At 36.4% G+C, this 18,304-nt stretch overlaps 1 protein-coding gene and 1 long non-coding RNA gene across 2 annotated transcripts in view; both read left to right on the top strand.

The window, feature by feature from the left end:
• SCIN (scinderin) overlaps positions 1 to 18,304 on the top strand; it is a 249,346-nt gene that overhangs the window by 106,710 nt on the left and 124,332 nt on the right. The window lies entirely within an intron of this gene.
• On the top strand, positions 14,313 to 17,099 carry LOC307191455. The gene is made up of 3 exons (XR_013829790.1): positions 14,313 to 14,414; positions 15,123 to 15,243; positions 16,743 to 17,099. It is a non-coding gene; the product is annotated as an uncharacterized lncRNA (long non-coding RNA).

The following is an 18,304-nucleotide window of genomic DNA, read 5'->3' as shown; positions in this document are numbered from 1 at the left end:
CAGAAGGCAAATTTTTTTGGATCCAAGAATAAAATATGAGGAAGATAATGTGGCCTCAATATCCTTTAAACAAAGTAACACTCTCTCTGAGAACTAAAGACTCAATCAATAATTAAGCAATCTGTAATTTAAAACCATATTCATTAGACTTACATGTTTATAATGAACACCTAAAAACGTTTTTCTGATTCTCCAGTTTGATTTTACATTTTATTCATTTTTACTTTTTTATTCATTTTTCCTTTAAGAAAATATAGCTTTTCTAGAAAGCTATATTTTAAGGTTGAAGTAACAGATATTTAAACTAGAAAACTGAATGTATGAAGAAAAAATTTATTGTACATCCTTCCAAATTTTTTTCCGTGTGACTGATTACTTACATTTAGCTCAGCGAAGCTACTATTCCTGTGCTTTGTAGCAACTTTTTTATTTTTATGATATATTATTATTTTAGTTTTAATAGAAGAAACTGTATATCATCATTTTAATGGTTACATACTCCTGTATCATTGTATGAGTCGTATGGATGTAGTGTTTGATTTAAAAATACTCTATCATTATTTCGGTTAAGAACTACTTCAAGTTTTTATAATGTAATGGTTGTGCTTAGTCCTTAGCGTGAAGAAATTTAAAAGGATTATACTGTACTGTGTTTGAAATGACATAAGATGTTATTACAAGCAGAAAACCCTACTAAGTCATTGGCCAGTATATTTGGAAATGAAATTTCTAACTATTTGCAAATAAGGATATTAAGCATTAAAATTATTTTGGGCTAAAATTTTTTACTCAGATTTTAATCTAGACATGTTCAAGAATAATGCACACTAATTAATCTAATAGTAAAAAAAAGTTATTATACATTGCTTACTAAATATGCACACAAAATTCCAACATGTTTGACATTTTGGTGTTTGTTGATAGTGTAAACAACAACTTATTTATTCTATTGTTTATTCTAGAAGTTATAAAAAGTCATGATTATTCAAATTCTAAGATACACTTTACGTTGAATCATATATTTGTTATATGTATTAAATGCATTTTCTGTCATTTTATCTCTTTATCTTTTTAAATTATAGTAGCCAATGGTTATACAATATGTCACAAGGTGAGCAGAGAATGGCACCTAAATATTTTTCTGTAGCTGGAAAAACTTCCTTTGGGGAAAATTTTACAGACAGATCCTGCCTCCTTAGATAGGGACAGTGCTTTGTCTTTCAGGCAAATGCTCTTTTATTCTGCAGTGGATTCCTTTGGTAGGGCCTTTAATTAGGAGTTATTACTTCCTCATTGTTCCTAGTGAATCATAATGCAGTGAAATAGCCCAAAGCAGATGTTTCAGACCAAGAAACACATGTTAAATCAGTGCAATGACAGGCCATATCCTGAAAACAATCACTTTTCTCCTGGGAGATAATCTTAGCTGTGTATTTTGCTCACAGCCTATCAGGGATCATTTTCCCTCCAGCCCAGCAGACTAGAGGAAAGATTGTAACCAGGAAAGGACTGAACTTTGAATAGAACAGCACACAATGTGGGCTGGACTGTTTGTACTGAATTAGTTTTATGTGTGTGTGTTTGTGTGTGTGTGTGTGTATGTGTGTATACACAATAAGCCAAACTTAGATAAATGTATCATCAAATACTTTGATAGTCTTCACCGGTGCACAGGACTGGACTCTTCCTTGTGGTGAAAGCACCCACCTAAAGGGAAAGGATATGTTTTCACTGTCAAGAAAACCAGGAAGGATTTAAGAGTAGGATAGGAAATGAGAAAGGCCTTAGCATTGGGAGGTGAGAAGCTGCTGTCTCCTTAGAGCATAGGTAGTTGGGCCCAGACTGTAAGGTGAGAAAATGCCTGAAGCATTCAGTAATGGATGAACTGGCTTCTCTCTTGTAGAGAATGGCCAAGAGCTAGGCCTGCTTCGGAACGACTTGTTAAAAGACTTACTGAGGTATATTAAAAATTTTACGAGTTTGAGCAAAAATTGATTGGATTCAGGCAGTGCAAAACCAGCAGTGGTTAGGAGTGCTCAATTGGTAAGAGCTCTGGGAGAAATTCTTATGGAGAAAAGGGGGAAGCAAAGCAAGAAAATTATTGATTGGCAATCGCTTAAAGCCTAAGCTGTGTGTGATTGGTTGTCCTTGGGTTTTGACTTTGTAATCTTGAGGCATTTACAGGCTTCGATTTTTGGTTTGCTTACATCGGCTGCCATGGCATTTGAGCCGCCTCAGTCTAATAACCTCTTTGTTTAATGAGTTTAACAGACTCTAATGCAAATTGCAAGTTGCCCTAGAAGTTATGCCTTTATTTTAATTCAATACTTCAACAAATTCTAAATGTTAAAAGTCACAGCCTATTCTCAGTTGTACTGTGTGAAATAAGAGCACACAATGTCTTCCCTGTACCAAGGCCTGAGAAAGCATCAGCCGTGTCCCCATAGAAGGATAGCTGTGAATCTTGGATACACATGAGACAATAGCCTGGAAAACTTAGAAAGCTAGGAAGAAGCTTAGAGCTAACTTTACTAGTTGGACTAGTGGGGTTTAGTGCTACAGTATAATATAAATAAATATCACCGTATTTTGTAATCGTAGACTAGAGTGGCCATGTACATAAGGGTTCCAAGTATTCTAATAATGTACTTTCACACCATTTATTAAAAATTCTTACCAAGAAACTATTCAGAGAAGTTGTTCAAATTGGTGCCCCCATTTTACAGATAAGAAAACAGAGACTTGGAAAATTGAAGTTACTTGTCAAGGATATACCACAAGCAAACAACATAAAGAGCTCTCAAATCCATGAATTTTGGGCCATAAATTCCATATCCATTCTACAATAAATCAGTCATCTTCATATTCTACCTACATCTCTGTATACTTCCTTGCAGTTTTATTGAAATACTCCATATATTTCTTGATTTTTATCATTCATTTTTTCACCGGAATTTATTGTGACCTACGTGTCAGCTCTCCTGCTGCCCTCTAGCTCCTTTATCCATAGAACCTGGGTCTCAGCTCTTGTTCAAACCTCCTTTCCTAAAGAATGCAGAGGCTTCAAGCCTGTACATCAAGCCAAAGATTTTTTCTTAATAGTCTCACCCAGGAGTCAAAAGAGGGGGCCTGTATTGCAAATTTCATAATAAATAACTCAGAAGTTCTTATTCATCCTTTTGAATGCTCCAGCCCTTTTCAGTTTCCTGTCAAAGACTCAGCCTGGCACACTCTTCCTCTTTCTAGTTTCCTTTTGGAAGGCAAGTTCCTCTCTCGGTAGCAAAAATCCCCTTTCCTAAAAGCTTGAAAGCCAGGCACGGCAGGCTTACTAAGGCTCAGTTTGAACCCTAGTAGCTTTACCAACTCTTGTCCTTCACAAAGAACAAAGAGATGCTCTCTCTTCAAGGGGTCTTCTCACCAACAGTTAGAGAGTGAAGTGCTTCCTACATGTGAATGGGAATTATCTCCCTGTGGGAAGATAACCATTGTTCAAGATGAAGGGAGAAAATAAGAGAAAGAGCTGGTGTGAGGAGATGGTTCTTTTGTGTCTGGAAACTTGTGGAAACTTGGAGGAGTATGAGCTCTGCAGCACTCCCCTGGAGATGGGGCTTTGTGTCTTCATTTGCTCAAGATGCTCTAACAAAATACCATAGACTTGGTGGCTTCAACAACAAACATGTGTTTCTGACAGTTCTGGAGCCTGAGAAGTCCATGATCAAGGTACCAGCAGATTCAGTGTCTGGTGAGGGCTTTCATCCGGGTTTGGAGAGGGACTTCTTCTTAATGTGTCCTAACGTGGCAAAGAGAGAGAAAGCAAATCCTTTAAGGGCATTAATCTTCTAATGAGGACCCCAGCTTCATGGCCTAATCTAGACCTAACTACCTCCCAAAGGCCCCACCTTCTAAACCACCACGATGGGGGGTAGGATTTCAACATAAGAAATGGAGGCACAAACATTTAGTGCACAATAGACTTTAACCCCAACTACCCCTTACATCTCTCCACAGGAGGTCTGTGTGGACAAGAAGAGACCAAAGAAGGAAGAGGGGAAGGAGGAATCCTGAGGTAATCGCTCAATGTCTCTCCACAGATTGCTCAAACAGGATAAGACAGGCAAGACAATATACAAGGAATAAGTTGTTTCCCTCAGAAAACAATGCTCTGTAAGATTAAATATTTAGCGCATATCACATGATTTTTGCTCAGCTATTTTATTTTTATTTTTTAACATCTTTATTGCAGTATAATTGCTTTACAATGGTGTGTTAGTTTCTGCTTTATAACAAAGTGAATCAGTTATACATATACATATATCCCCATATCTCTTCCCTCTTGCGTCTCCCTCCCTCCCACTCTCCCTATCCCACCCCTCTAGGTGGTCACAAACCCTAATCTCCCTGTGCTATGCGGCTGCTTCCCACTAGCTATCTACCTTACGTTTGGTAGTGTATATATGTTTATGCCTACTCTCGCTTTGTCACAGCTCACCTTTCCCCCTCCCCATACCCGCAAGTCCATTCTCTAGTAGGTCTGTGTCTTTATTCCTGTCTTACCCCTAGGTTCTTCATGACATTTTTTTTTCTTAAATTCCATATATATGTGTTAGCATACAATATTTGTCTTTCTTTTTCTGACTTATTTCACTCTGTATGAAAGACTCTAGGTCCATCCACCTCACTACAAATAACTCAATTTCGTTTCTTTTTATGGCTGACTAATATTCCATTGTATATATGTGCCACATCTTCTTTATCCATTCATCCAATGATGGACACTTAGGTTGTTTCCATCTCCGGGTATTGTAAATAGAGCTGCAATGAATATTTTGGTACATAACTGTTTTTGAATTATGGTTTTCTCAGGGTATATGCCCAGTAGTGGGATTGCTGGGTCATATGGTAGTTCTATTTGTAGTTTTTTAAGGAACCTCCATACTGTTCTCCATAGTGGCTGTACCAATTTATATTCCCACCAGCAGTGCAAGAGTGTTCCCTTTTCTCCACACCCCCTTAAGCATTTATTGTTTCTAGATTATTTGATGATGGCCATTCTGACTGGTGTGAGATGATATCTCATTGTAGTTTTGATTTGCATTTCTCTAATGATTAATGATATTGAGCATTCTTTCATGTGTTTGTTGGCAGTCTGTATATCTTTTGGGGAGAAACGTCTGTTTTGGTCTTCTGCCCATTTTTGGATTGGGTTGTTTGTTTTTTTGTTATTGAGCTGCATGAGCTGCTTGTAAATTTTGGAAATTAATCCTTTGTCAGTTGCTTCATTTGCAAATATTTTCTCCCATTCTAAGGGTTGTCTTTTGGTCTTGTTTATGGTTTCCTTTGCTGTTCAAAAGCTTTTAAGTTTCATTAGGTCCCATTTGTTTATTTTTGTTTTTATTTCCATTTCTCTAGGAGGTGGGTCAAAAAGGATCTTGCTGTGATTTATGTCATAGAGTGTTCTGCCTATGTTTTCCTCTAAAAGTTTAATATTTTCTGGCCTTACATTTAGGTCTTTAATCCATTTTGAGTTTATTTTTGTGTATGGTGTTAGGGAGTGATCTAATCTCATACTTTTACATGTACCTGTCCAGTTTACCCAGCACCACTTATTGAAGAGGCTGTCCTTTCTCCACTGTACATTCCTGCCTCCTTTATCAAAGATAAGGTGACCATATGTGCGTGGGTTTATCTCTGGGCTTTCTATCCTGTTCCATTGATCTATCTTTCTGTTTTTGTTCCAGTACCATACTGTCTTGATTACAGTAGCTTTGTAGTATAGTCTGAAGTTAGGGAGCCTGATTCCTCCAGCTCCGTTTTTCGTTCTCAACATTGCTTTGGCTATTTGGGGTCTTTCGTGTTTCCATACAAATTGTGAAATTTTTTGTTCTAGTTCTGTGAAAAATGCCAGTGGTAGTTTGATAGGGATTGCATTGAATCTGTACATTGCTTTGGGTAGTAGAGTCATTTTCACAATGTTGATTCTTCCAATCCAAGAACATGGTATATCTCTCCATCTATTTGTATCATCTTTAATTTCTTTCATCAGTGTCTTATAATTTTCTGCATACAGGTCTTTTGTCTCCTTAGGTAGGTTTATTCCTACATATTTTATTGTTTTTGTTACAATGGTAAATGGGAGTGTTTTCTTGATCTCACTTTCAGATTTTTCATCATTAGTGTATAGGAATGCCAGAGATTTCTGTGCATTAATTTTGTATCCTGCTACTTTACCAAATTCATTGATTAGCTCTAGTAGTTTTCTGATAGCATCTTTAGGATTCTCTATGTATATTATCAAGTCATCTGCAAACAGTGACAGCTTTACTTCTTCTTTTCCAATTTGGATTCCTTTTATTTCCTTTTCTTCTCTGATTGCTATGGCTAAAACTTCCAAAACTATGTTGAATAAGAGTGGTGAGAGTGGGCAACCTTGTCTTGTTCCTGATCTTAGTGGAAATGGTTTCAATTTTTCACCATTGAGGACGATGTTCGCTGTGGGTTTGTCATATGTGGCCTTTATTATGTTGAGCAAAGTTCCCTCTATGCCTACTTTTGCAGAGTTTTTATCATAAATGGTGTTGAATTTTGTCGAAAGCTTTCTCTGCATCTATTGAGATGACCGTATGGTTTTTCTCCTTCAATTTGTTAATATGGTGTATCACGTTGATTGATTTGCATATATTCAAGAATCCTTGCATTCCTGGAATAAACCCCACTTGATCATGGTGTATGATCCTTTTAATGTTATGTTGGATTCTGTTTACTAGTATTTTGTTAAGGATTTTTGCATCTATGTTCATCAGTGATATTGGCCTGTAGTTTTCTTTCTTTGTGACATTTTTGTCTGGTTTTGGTATCAGGGTGATGGTGGCCTCATAGAATGAGTTTGGGAGTGTTCCTCCCTCTGCTATATTTTGGAAGAGTTTGAGAAGGATAGGTGTTAGCTCTTCTCTAAATGTTTGATAGAATTCGTCTGTGAAGCCATCTGGTCCTGGGCTTTTGCTTGTTGGAAGATTTTTAATCACAGTTTCAATTTCAGTGCTTGTCATTGGTCTGTTCATATTTTCTATTTCTTCCTGATTCAGTCTTGGAAGGTTGTGCATTTCTAAGAATTTGTCCATTTCTTCCAGGTTGTCCATTTTATTGGCATAGAGTTGCTTGTAGTAATCTCTCATGATCTTTTGTATTTCTGCCGTGTCAGTTGTTACTTCTTTTTCATTTCTAATTCTATTGATTTGAGTCTTCTCCCTTTTTTTCTTGAGGAGTCTGGCTAATGGTTTATCAATTTTGTTTATCTTCTCAAAGAACCATCTTTTAGTTTTATTGATCTTTGCTATTGTTTCCTTCATTTCTTTTTCATTTATTTCTGATCTGATCTTTATGATTTCTTTCCTTCTGCTAACTTTGGGTTTTCTTTCTTCTTCTTTCTCTAATTGCTTTAGGTGCAAGGTTGGGTTGTTTATTCGAGATGTTTCCTGTTTCTTAAGGTAGGATTGTATTGCTATAGACTTCCCTCTTAGAACTGCTTTTGCTGCATCCCATAGGTTTTGGGTCGTTGTGTCTCCATTGTCATTTGTTTCTAGGTATTTTTTTATTTCCTCTTTGATTTCTTCAGTGATCACTTCGTTATTAAGTATTCTATTGTTTACCCTCCATGTGTTTGTATTTTTTATAGATCTCTTCCTGTAATTGATATCTAGTCTCATAGCATTGTGGTTGGAAAAGATACTTGATACACTTTCAATTTTCTTAAATTTACCAAGGCTTGATTTGTGACCCAAGATATGATCTATCCTGGAGAATATTCCATGAGCACTTGAGAATAATGTGTATTCTGTTGTTTTTCAATGGAATGTCCTATAAATATCAATTAAGTCCATCTTGTTTAATATATCATTGAAAGCTTGAGTTTCCTTATTTATTTTCATTTTGGATGATCTGTCCATTGGTTTAAGTGGGGTGTTAAAGTCCCCTACTATGAGTGTGTTACTGTCGATTTCCCCTTTTATGGCTGTTAGTATTTGCCTTATATATTGAGGTGCTACTATGTTGGGTGCATAAATATTTATAATTGTTATATCTTCTTCTTGGATCGATCCCTTGATCATTATGTAGTGTCCTTCTTTGTCTCTTGTAATAGTCTATTTTAAAGTCTATTTTGTCTTATATGAGAATTGCTACTCCAGCTTTCTTTTGATTTCCATTTGCATGGAATATCTTTTTCCATCCCCTCACTTTCAGTCTTTATGTGTCCCTAGGTCTGAAGTGGGTCTCTTGTAGACAGCATATGTATGGGTCTTGTTTTTGTATTCATTCAGCCAGTCTGTGTCTTTTGGTGGGAGAATTTAATCCATTTACATTTAAGGTAATTATCAATATGTATGCTCCTATTCCCATTTTGTTAATTGTTTTGGGTTTGTTATTGTATGTCTTTTCCTTCTCTTGTGTTTCTTGCCTAGAGAAGTTCCTTTAGCATTTGTTGTAAAGCTGGTTTAATGATGCTGAATTCTCTTAGCTTTTCCTTGTCTGTAAAAGTTTTAATTTCTCCATCAAATCTGAATGAGATCCTTGCTGGGTAGAGTAATCTTCGTTGTAGGTTTTTCTCCTTCATCACTTTAAATATGTCCTGCCACTCCCTTCTGGCTTGCAGAGTTTCTGCTGAAAGATCAGGGGTTAACCTTATGGGTTTTCCCCTGTGTGTTATTTGTTGTTTTTCCCTTGCTGCTTTTAATATGTTTTGTTTGTATTTAATTTTTGATACTTTGATTAATATGTGTCTTGGCTTGTTTCTCCTTGGATTTATCCTGTATGGGACTCTCTGTGCTTCCTGGACTTGATTAACTATTTTCTTTCCCATATTAGGGAAGTTTTCAACTATAATCTCTTCAAATATTTTCTCAGTCCTTTCCTTTTTCTCTTCTTCTTTGGGACCCCAATAATTTGAATGTTGGTGTGTTTAATGTTGTCCCAGAGGTCTCTGAGACTGTCCTCAGTTCTTTTCATTCTTTTTTCTTTATTCTGCTCTGCAGTAGTTATGTCCATTATTTTATCTTCCAGGTCACTTATCCGTTCTTCTGCCTCAGTTATTCTGCTATTGATCCCTTCTAGAGTATTTTTAATATCATTTATTGTGTTGTTCATCACTGTTTGTTTGCTGTTTAGTTCTTCTAGGTCCTTGTTAAATGTTTCTTGCATTTTCTCTATTCTATTTCCAGGATTTTGGATCATCTTTACTATCATTATTCTGAATTCTTTTTCAGGTAGACTGCCTATTTCCTCTTCATTTGTTAGGTCTGGTTGGTTTTTATCCTGCTCCTTCATCTGCTGTGTGTTTTTCTGTCTTCTCATTTTGCTTATCTTACTGTGTTTGGGGTCTCCTTTTCTCAGGCTGCAGGTTCATAGTTCCCGCTGTTTTTGTTGTCTGTCCCCAGTGGCTAAGGTTGTTTCAGTGGGTTGTGTAGGCTTCCTGGTGGAGGGGACAAGTGCCTGTGTTCTGGTGGATGAAGCTGGATCTTGTCTTTCTGGTGGGAAGATCCACATCTGGTGGTGTGTTTTGGGGTGTCTCTGGCCTTATTATGATTTTAGGCAGCCTCTCTGCTAATGGGTGGGGTTGTGTACCTGTCTTGCTGGTTGTTTGGCATAGGGTGTCCAGAACTGTAGCTCGCTGGTCGTTGAGTGAAGCTGGGTGTTGGTGTTGAGATGGAGATCTCTGGGAGATTTTTGCTGTTTGATATTATGTGGAGCTGGGAGGTATCTTTTGGACCAGTGTCCTAAAGTTGGCTCTCCCACGTCAGAGGCACAGCACTGACTGCTGGCTGCAACACCAAGAGCCTTTCATCCACACGGCTTTCGCGCCGCCCTAGTCTCGGATCTCCCGCCCCTGCTCCTCAGGCCGGGTCCCCATGGGAGGTCGCTTCTTTTTAGTTTTTTATGCATTTAAAATTAACATTGTAATGAATTAGTTAGTTAATTCTAGGACCTGGCATGTAGTAAATATTCGATCGTGTAAATTAATATCAGTCGAACTGTGCTTTTGAGAGCAAAGATAATTTTTATTTTATCTGTGCTTGAGCCAAGTTCTTGAAAATTGCAACTTCAGTTTCTTAAGTAAAAGCAGTACTTTTCAATGTAGAAAATGTAGAAATGAATGTAAGCCAAAAGAATATATATTTTAAAAACCACCCATAATCCTGCCATACAAAGATGACTAACTGTAACATTTTTGATGCAAACTTTCTTTTTGAGGGTTGGGAAGGGAAATTTAAAGGGATTTAAACAGAGAAAGAAACGTATCTCCCCAGAGGCTGATTGTGGTGATAGCATCAGGAATGAAGTTAGAAAGCCACAAAAAAAAGGTTGTTGGACCACTTTTTCCTAAAGATTCTCCTTTTGGAGTCCTTCCTTGTAAAATTCTCAAGGGGCAGAAACAGGTTTTATGAGGCCTACAGTTTATATAATCTGGGCCCTTTTTATTTAAAAACATACAAAATTAGGCACACAAAATCAGATACAAAAGTGAGAATTATTTAGAAAGAGAAATTACAACATATTACACATTTTAAAAAGCTGGCAAATACCATAAGCATCACAAAATGCAAACAAAATGCATACTTTTATTAATAACTGCCTCACTTCTAAAATACATTTTCCTACATTTTTTGGCTGTATAGTCTTTGAGTGCCTCCTCACATAAAGCAGTACTATACCACTTTAAAAAGAGACTAGGAAGATAATTCAGTCTTTTAGCACAGTTGCTTGAAATGTTTTATTATTAATAATAATTTAGAAAAATTTCTTTCAGATTCACTGTTTACAACTAGTGCTATCATGTAAAGTTTTAGGGTTGTTGTTTCCTTTGTTTATAGGCTGTAAGGCTAGGACAAATTTTTACAGACTAGCTTTTGAATACGTTTATTTTTAGACCAATTCTTTCTCCATTTCTATACTTCTAGTGTTAGATGTTGTTGGACATGTTTATAAACTAATGTGCTTCTGACTCAGGTGCTAACATCTTTGTGACATGATGTAACAGAGAAGAACAAACCAGACTCTGTACTGGATCTATTCTTTTAGGACTAACACTTGTGCTCTGTTGCCTGTGCTTAGTCATGCTGGCTCTGCACCTCTGTAAAAGAATGTTGCCTATAACCTGAAATATGCATGATAGCCTATTCTCAAGGCTCTGACCTTTAAAGGTATAACGCTTGTCCATTCACAGAGATAAAAAGTTGCGGAACAGAAAATACCGATTGTCTTATTGGTGTTTTACAGGAACATTGTGACCAAACCTACATGGACAGCTGCAAGAGCAAAGGATTCTGGCAACAAGAACTTTGCAACAACCAGCCACACCTCCTCCCCTTTTAGTATAAGAGAAGTCTGCATTCTAACTGGGTAAGATGGTTCTTTGGGACACCTGTCTACCATCTTCTTGGTCTGCAAGCTTTCCAAATAAAGTTACTATTCCTTGCCCCAGCAACTCTACTTACTGACCTGTCATGTAGGAAGCAGTAGAAGCTTGGACCCGTAAGTATGATGGCTGGTCAAAAGCCATTCCTGCACAGAGACAGCTAAATCTCTAGCTACTATGTAATAATAATATGTAACTATCCAAGTAAGAGACTGTGAACCACATAAGTATATCATATTAAACTTAATCTCAATGTATCACCAACTCAACTTCCTTTTAGACAGATCTCACAAATTGCTGCAATCATTCCAGTCCCACTTAACATGAGGAAAGTACAAAGAAAACAAAGTGAAGAGAGAGCAGTCTTAGCAAATTTCAGATAAAATATTTTACTTTTGCAGATATTACAAAAAAATATTTGTCTATGGTCCCTTACAAGGCCTTGGCCAGTGGTAATAAGAGGCCCTGAAGCTTCTGCTTCATTAGCTTCTTGATAAATCCACCTCTGCCTGGAAAGTTGTGTTTTATTTTACCAAAAGCTGGTGTCCTGAAATTCCTCCCTCACCCAAAGTTGTTAACTCTTCATAGACATAGAGGTGTGTGGCACAAAGCATCCGTATATCTTCATGAATATTTGCTCAGCTAAGGAGATCTCTTTCCATACCAAAGATGATTTATTTCAGTATTTCAGCTTATTGGACTAGTAAATTTAATAATGGATTTAAATTATGGTTACATATTTATATTATGAGGGCAAACAATAATAGTTAACTCATCTATAATAATGCTTCCCTATGTTTATATGGTATTTTTAACTTTTCAAAGTACATTTCCATAAAGCACCATGGCTATTAAGTTTTACTGTCACCAGTGAAAATCTGGATAATACGTGTAAATATGTATTAGTAAAAAGACTCACCATCTCACTTATTTACATAAAACAAAATCTGCATTTACCTACACTGCGGTGATTTAACGTCTAAGCAGACACAGCAGGAACTACAACCCCTCCCCCATGTAAATATGTGTCATTCTGTATATACAAACTACCTTGATTACAAAATGAAGACTAGATAAATGGGATTAAAAACCATAGTACATGATTTTATCTTTAGAAATATGCCATTTAAGCAATTTCAAGTATTACTTAATTAGTAATCTCTTTTACTACTTCACAGATTTAGGTATTTTATGACCTAGTTACTAATGATAAAAGTTAAAATAATGTTATTATATTAGATATGAAAGAAGAACAATACAATAATTAATTATAAAAATATCTGTATTTTGACGATGGATTATGACCACAAAAATCTAAATGGTAAGAAAATATGTTTTCTGTAAAAAAAAAACTAGAAAGTTTTCTTTTAAAAATGTACAAGAAATATGAAAATGAGATTTCTTATAAACAAAGACATACAATAAGTATTCTGATTTTTAAGTGAAGTTCACAATAGATCAATAATATGTTAGTTAACCAGAAAAAAACAATCAAGATACCACATTAACTGGGGGAGCAGTAAGTCCACTGTGTCACACTGTTGAACATGATAAATGTTCTGAATCTACATTATATGACACCAAAAAGCTGTTTTGTTTGTTTTTTTATAATCAAGTAGTGGACATCATTGTGTCTAGATGATTTGCTATGGAAAAAACTGATTTGAAAAGGTATTCCCTTAGAAGCCAGTCTTGTATTCATAACTAACGCCTTTTTGCGGTACGCGGGCCTCTCACTGTTGTGGCCTCTCCCGTTGCAGAGCACAGGCTCCGGATGCGTAGGCCCAGCGGCCATGGCTCACGCGCCTAGCTACTGTGCGGCATGTGGGATCTTCCTGGACCGGGGCATGAACCCATGTCCCCTGCATCGGCAGGCGTATTCTCAACCACTGCGCCACCAGGGAAGCCCGCGATTTACATTTTAATCTGTCTTGATACCTTTTAATACATCATCTACAGATGGAGCCCAGAGTACACTGGAAATCTGGTGAGTTCACATGCTGATACCTGCTGAACTGCATAAAGGATATCATAGGTTTAGATTCTTATTTCTCAAGCTAAATGTGATGTTAACCTTAATCCAAAATGTGATGATTAGATGCAGACCTTTGCAAAGCTACAGATGTGACAACAGGGATAATATTTAAGATGCCAACGACCATATAATTAATACAAATGATAGAGAACGAGACACTCACCATAGACTCTGCTTTCACTTTTATAGAATCCATGGTCATATTGAGTTACCTTTTTAACAGATATTCTTAAACTTCCTAGGAAAAATAGGCTCACTTTATAATTTGTCGTATTTATTTTATTGGCTACTGCTAACTGTTGACTGGTCATTGCATGTTAATTTGCAAGTTTTACAGTGAATGGACATATACTCCTCTTCACTTAGAGACAGAACTGCTCTAGCATTAATACATAAACTCTGTCAAGAATTTCCCCCTCATTTTCCTCTACCTGTTACCAGTGATAGCCAAATGTTAGAGAATCAGAATATATGCACTTAAAAGAAGCAACACATATCTAGTCCAAATGAAAAATTCAATTCCAAAAATCCAGTATTCAAACTTTAGAATCAGCTGGTTAACCTGTTTCCTAGAATCTATGTTACATTTCCAAGGGGCAGAATCAGCAGAATGTAAGTACACATATTACTGTACACACACACACACAAATGTACTATGCATGTAATCTTAGAAGAGGAAACATTTCTATTATATTCACTAGTTTTTGGATGTCACAGTCATACATATACTAGGTTGATATTTTGGGTTCAGAAGAAATAATGTCTCTTAGAAGTGTTGACATTTTTATATGTGGATACCTTTTAGGGTAAAGCTCAATTTACACATGCTGCTTTGAACATAATCTGTTTTTCTGTTTTTTCTCTGAGTTAGCACAGACGGCCCACTTGATCACATCCATATGTAAATCAAGGAAAGTTTGTGCTACTTTTTTGTTCACTGTGGATGGATGGCTTCATATGATCTTCTGAAAGGTTCGTATATCGCCAGTTCAATTCATTAGGAATTGAATTGGAATTACATTCTTCTGAAATGTCAGTATCACTAAAATTGAGCCCAGAGCTTTTTATTTTCTACAAATGTTGTCTCAAGGTAGCATCAGCTAGATCTCAGACAAGGAAAAATATTGTTTGATTAAGCTTTTGATATCTCTCATAAACAAAGGACATGAAAAAAAAAAAACCCAAAGGACAGAAATTGATCTTGTATCATGGACAGCCTGAAGTGTCATAGTAAAGTTAAAGAAGATAAATGATGGTGTTGGAGTTTTAACTCATTGCTGATTGGTTTCTAGCTGCTATAAATCTTTCCTTTTAAGAATTTATCCTTGGAAAGATCAGGAAAATAGTAACAAATATATCATTCTCCAACAAATTGCTACCTATTTTCATTTTGAGTCCACAGTGCCTCCAGAAATATAAAGGTATAGAGGGGTCTTGTGTTGGAATAGGATCACTTTGTATGTGAAATAGATATTGAAAAAAATGGATATTGGAAAAAAAACACTGAAGAAGGCACAGATCACTGTCAAAATGTCTAAACACTGTAAATGTTTACTTAAATGTATTGAAACAATTTGGTCTTCAAAATTGGCTAAATAATATCAGACTTTCATGATTTTTTTATTCTTATTATGTGTGTTCTGAACTATGATTTGGAGTTGTATTCTTTTTATATTTCAGAATAAGAAATTGCTCAGCTATGTAGAAAGTGTGACTAAGTGTGTCTGAAGTGTATCAGTTTGTGCATATGGAGATCAAAACATATTTCTACCTTTGTCATGCATTGTCTGGTTAAATTTAGGTAAGTTATCTAACACCTCAAGACATATTTTCCTATCTCTACAATAGAGATAATTCTATCTTCTAAAAATATTAGAAAATTTTAAGAAATTAAATGAGCTTTTTGAACTTGGTATTTTGGTAAAAGTGTATTATTTAATTACACCCCACTTACTTATAAATTATTTTATAATATCTCAGTTTGGGGGAATACATTTGTTTTTATTTCCACATTTTCTGCTGTGAGCTACTTTCCCTGATTACATGCATGTTACAAGGAATGTTATACATCTGAAGGTGGGCTACAGTCCATTTCAGGATGGAGATAGAAGGCATGTGTCTTACTTTTATTAGTACACCATTCTAATTACTTCTCTCTGACTCTTGGACTATAAGCCTTTCTTCTTTGGTCTGCTTCTGTTATGTAATGTAACATTTACTTAATTGCAATGAAAAAATTAAAATGTCCCTTTCCCAAATTTGCCTCTGTTCTATTTTCTTAGATACATATATGTCATATTCAACCAGTTCAGAGCAGTTATTTACATTTTGCAGCTTTATACAGTTTTCAAAAGTGTTGCATCCTTAATTTCCTGTTGGTTTAAACTGCTCCATGGTACAATGAAAGCTGAATTTTAGTGATGTGGTAAAGGAGATAGTGAAGTCCTCAATTACACAGTCTCTTTGAGAAACTGAGCTCTCCTCTACCTCCTCATTCACTGATTGTCTGAGACACAAATTAAAATTTGCACATGGAAAGACCTTCAAAGTAGAATTATAATAAACATTATGACTCAGCTGGGGTGGGAGAAGTTGAGAACAATTGTCTCAAAAACAGGATATTAATACAATATATTAATCAGTGGATCAAGAAATCTTATCCTGTGTCCTACATGGGACAAAGCTCATGCAAAGGCAGCTCAACTAATTCAAGGTTTTGGAAGAAACTTTCAAGATTTTGGCAGAAGATGAGTGAAAATGTTGACAAAATCAAAATTGTAGATAATTCATTTTTTCCTCTTCACTTGTTTTGCTTATGAGGAAATGTAAGATCAGAAAATTGATATGATCTATACAAGTTCTGCCAGTTTTTACTCATTTAAACCTTGAATAAGTCACTTAGTCTTTAGGATTCCAAAATATCCTTCTCTATAAAATGGGGATTTTTGTGATGGAATCTGATTCACTTTTTCTACCAATCTGATTCACTTTTTCTACCAATCTGATTTCACTTAGGATTTTTATGAATCCTAAGAAATTCTATACCTTTCCAGAACTGAGTTGTGTCTCATTTTCCACATAAAAATTCAGTAACAATATTTACTGAATGCTTACTACTGTTTTATTTGCTGCTTGCTGTCTTAGTCCCATGACATCCAGATGTAGTCGGATGTGATAACAATCCAGTTATCATGTCCTTTTAAATGCCATCACTCAATAAATATAACCCAGTCTCAGAGAGGTAATTTAGGACTCTAAGCTGTATACTGTACAAATCCCATTTCTTCTCCTTCACCCCAGGATCATGACACTGGTCTAGAGTCTGGAATTGAGATGAAGCTTCTTCACCTGTACCTAGAATTGGGAATAGACCCTGGAGGCGATGGGGCAAGGCAAATACCATTCACTTGACAAAGTCATGGTTTGTAGACAAGGAAGGTGGCAAGTCCAGGCACCAAAGGCAAACTGATGTACAGGTCACAAAACAAGCATTTTAGAAGAGATAAGAGATGGGATAAATCTTGGATATCTGTGATGTATAGAAAATGGGTGGGAAGGTCACCTGATGGTAGCAGGGGAACGCTACACAGGTGGCACTGACATGTGCTTTCATGGGCTAGTAGGCTTTAAAAACCATGAATGGTGTGGACAGTGGGTGGCAAGTCCAGTTCTTTGCTTTTCTATTTTCTATACTTTTATAATCTTATTTCTTATTGAAAACATTTCAACTGTCTTATCGAAAATATTAACAGAATCAATATTTTCTTGCTGAGGTAAATAAAATAAGACATTTAATAGTATTAATTAGTAGTTACCATGTGTTGAGTGCTTAGTATGACCTAGCCACTGAACTAAACAGTTTGAGCACCATATATTAGTTATGAAGTAGTAATGATTTATTTACACCTTACATGTGATGTAACTAATTTTCGGCAAGGTTATATGAACATCTCTTTGCAATAAAGGGAGGAAAATCATTTTAACGCCTATGTAATTACACCTTCTGTTTGTGGTTTGAAGTTTCTGTACCATCTGCCTTTTGAAGGGATATTCTTCAGCATGAGCAGACATGATGTAAGCATGTGGATTGAATATGCACTACTTTTATCACTGGGGTTTGCTGACCCTTAGGTCAGAATTTTACCAAGAAGACTGAAAATATGAGAGATCATTTAGGGTAATGAAGGATTATTATACCAAGTTAGGTTGCAGGGGCTTACCTGGTGGCACAGTGATTAAGAATCCGCCTGCCAATGCAGGGGACACGGGTTCGAGCCCTGGTCCAGGAAGATGCCACATGCCGCGGAGCAACTAAGCCCGTGTGCCACAACTACTGAGCCTGTGCTGTAGAGCCTGTGAGCCACAACTACTGAGCCTGCATGCTACAACTACTGAAGCCCATGTGCCTAGAGCCTGTGCTCCGCAACGAAGCCTCGCTGTGAGAAGCCCGCGCACCGCAATGAAGAGTAGCCCCCGCTGCCACAATTAGAGAAAAGCCCTCACACAGCAATGAAGACCCAATGCAGCCAAAAATAAATAAATTAAATAAATTTTAAAAAAAAGTTAGATCCCAGGAAATGATTTTCAAGTCTGGAGAAAAAAATTGTCTTTTATGGGGCTGGGGTGGGGGTGGAGGATCAGGAAGGATTCATTCAAAGTGTCTTGGAATGATTATTATGAGGGAAAAAAAGAAACAGTCACATCTGAGACTGGATACTTGTGCCAATAATAAGAAATAGCTGTCTGTCCCAAGAATGTGGCATTTGTCCTTAGGAGAAAACAAAAGACAGAAAGGAAATAGTAGTAACCTAAATAAAAAATATTTATAATCAGATGTTTGGCATAATTGAGTAAGCGTGAGA

This window comes from Stenella coeruleoalba, assembly GCF_951394435.1.
Source record: "Stenella coeruleoalba genome assembly, chromosome: 9".
Classification (NCBI taxonomy): domain Eukaryota; kingdom Metazoa; phylum Chordata; class Mammalia; order Artiodactyla; family Delphinidae; genus Stenella; species Stenella coeruleoalba.
This window is presented reverse-complemented; position numbering and strand designations above follow the sequence as displayed.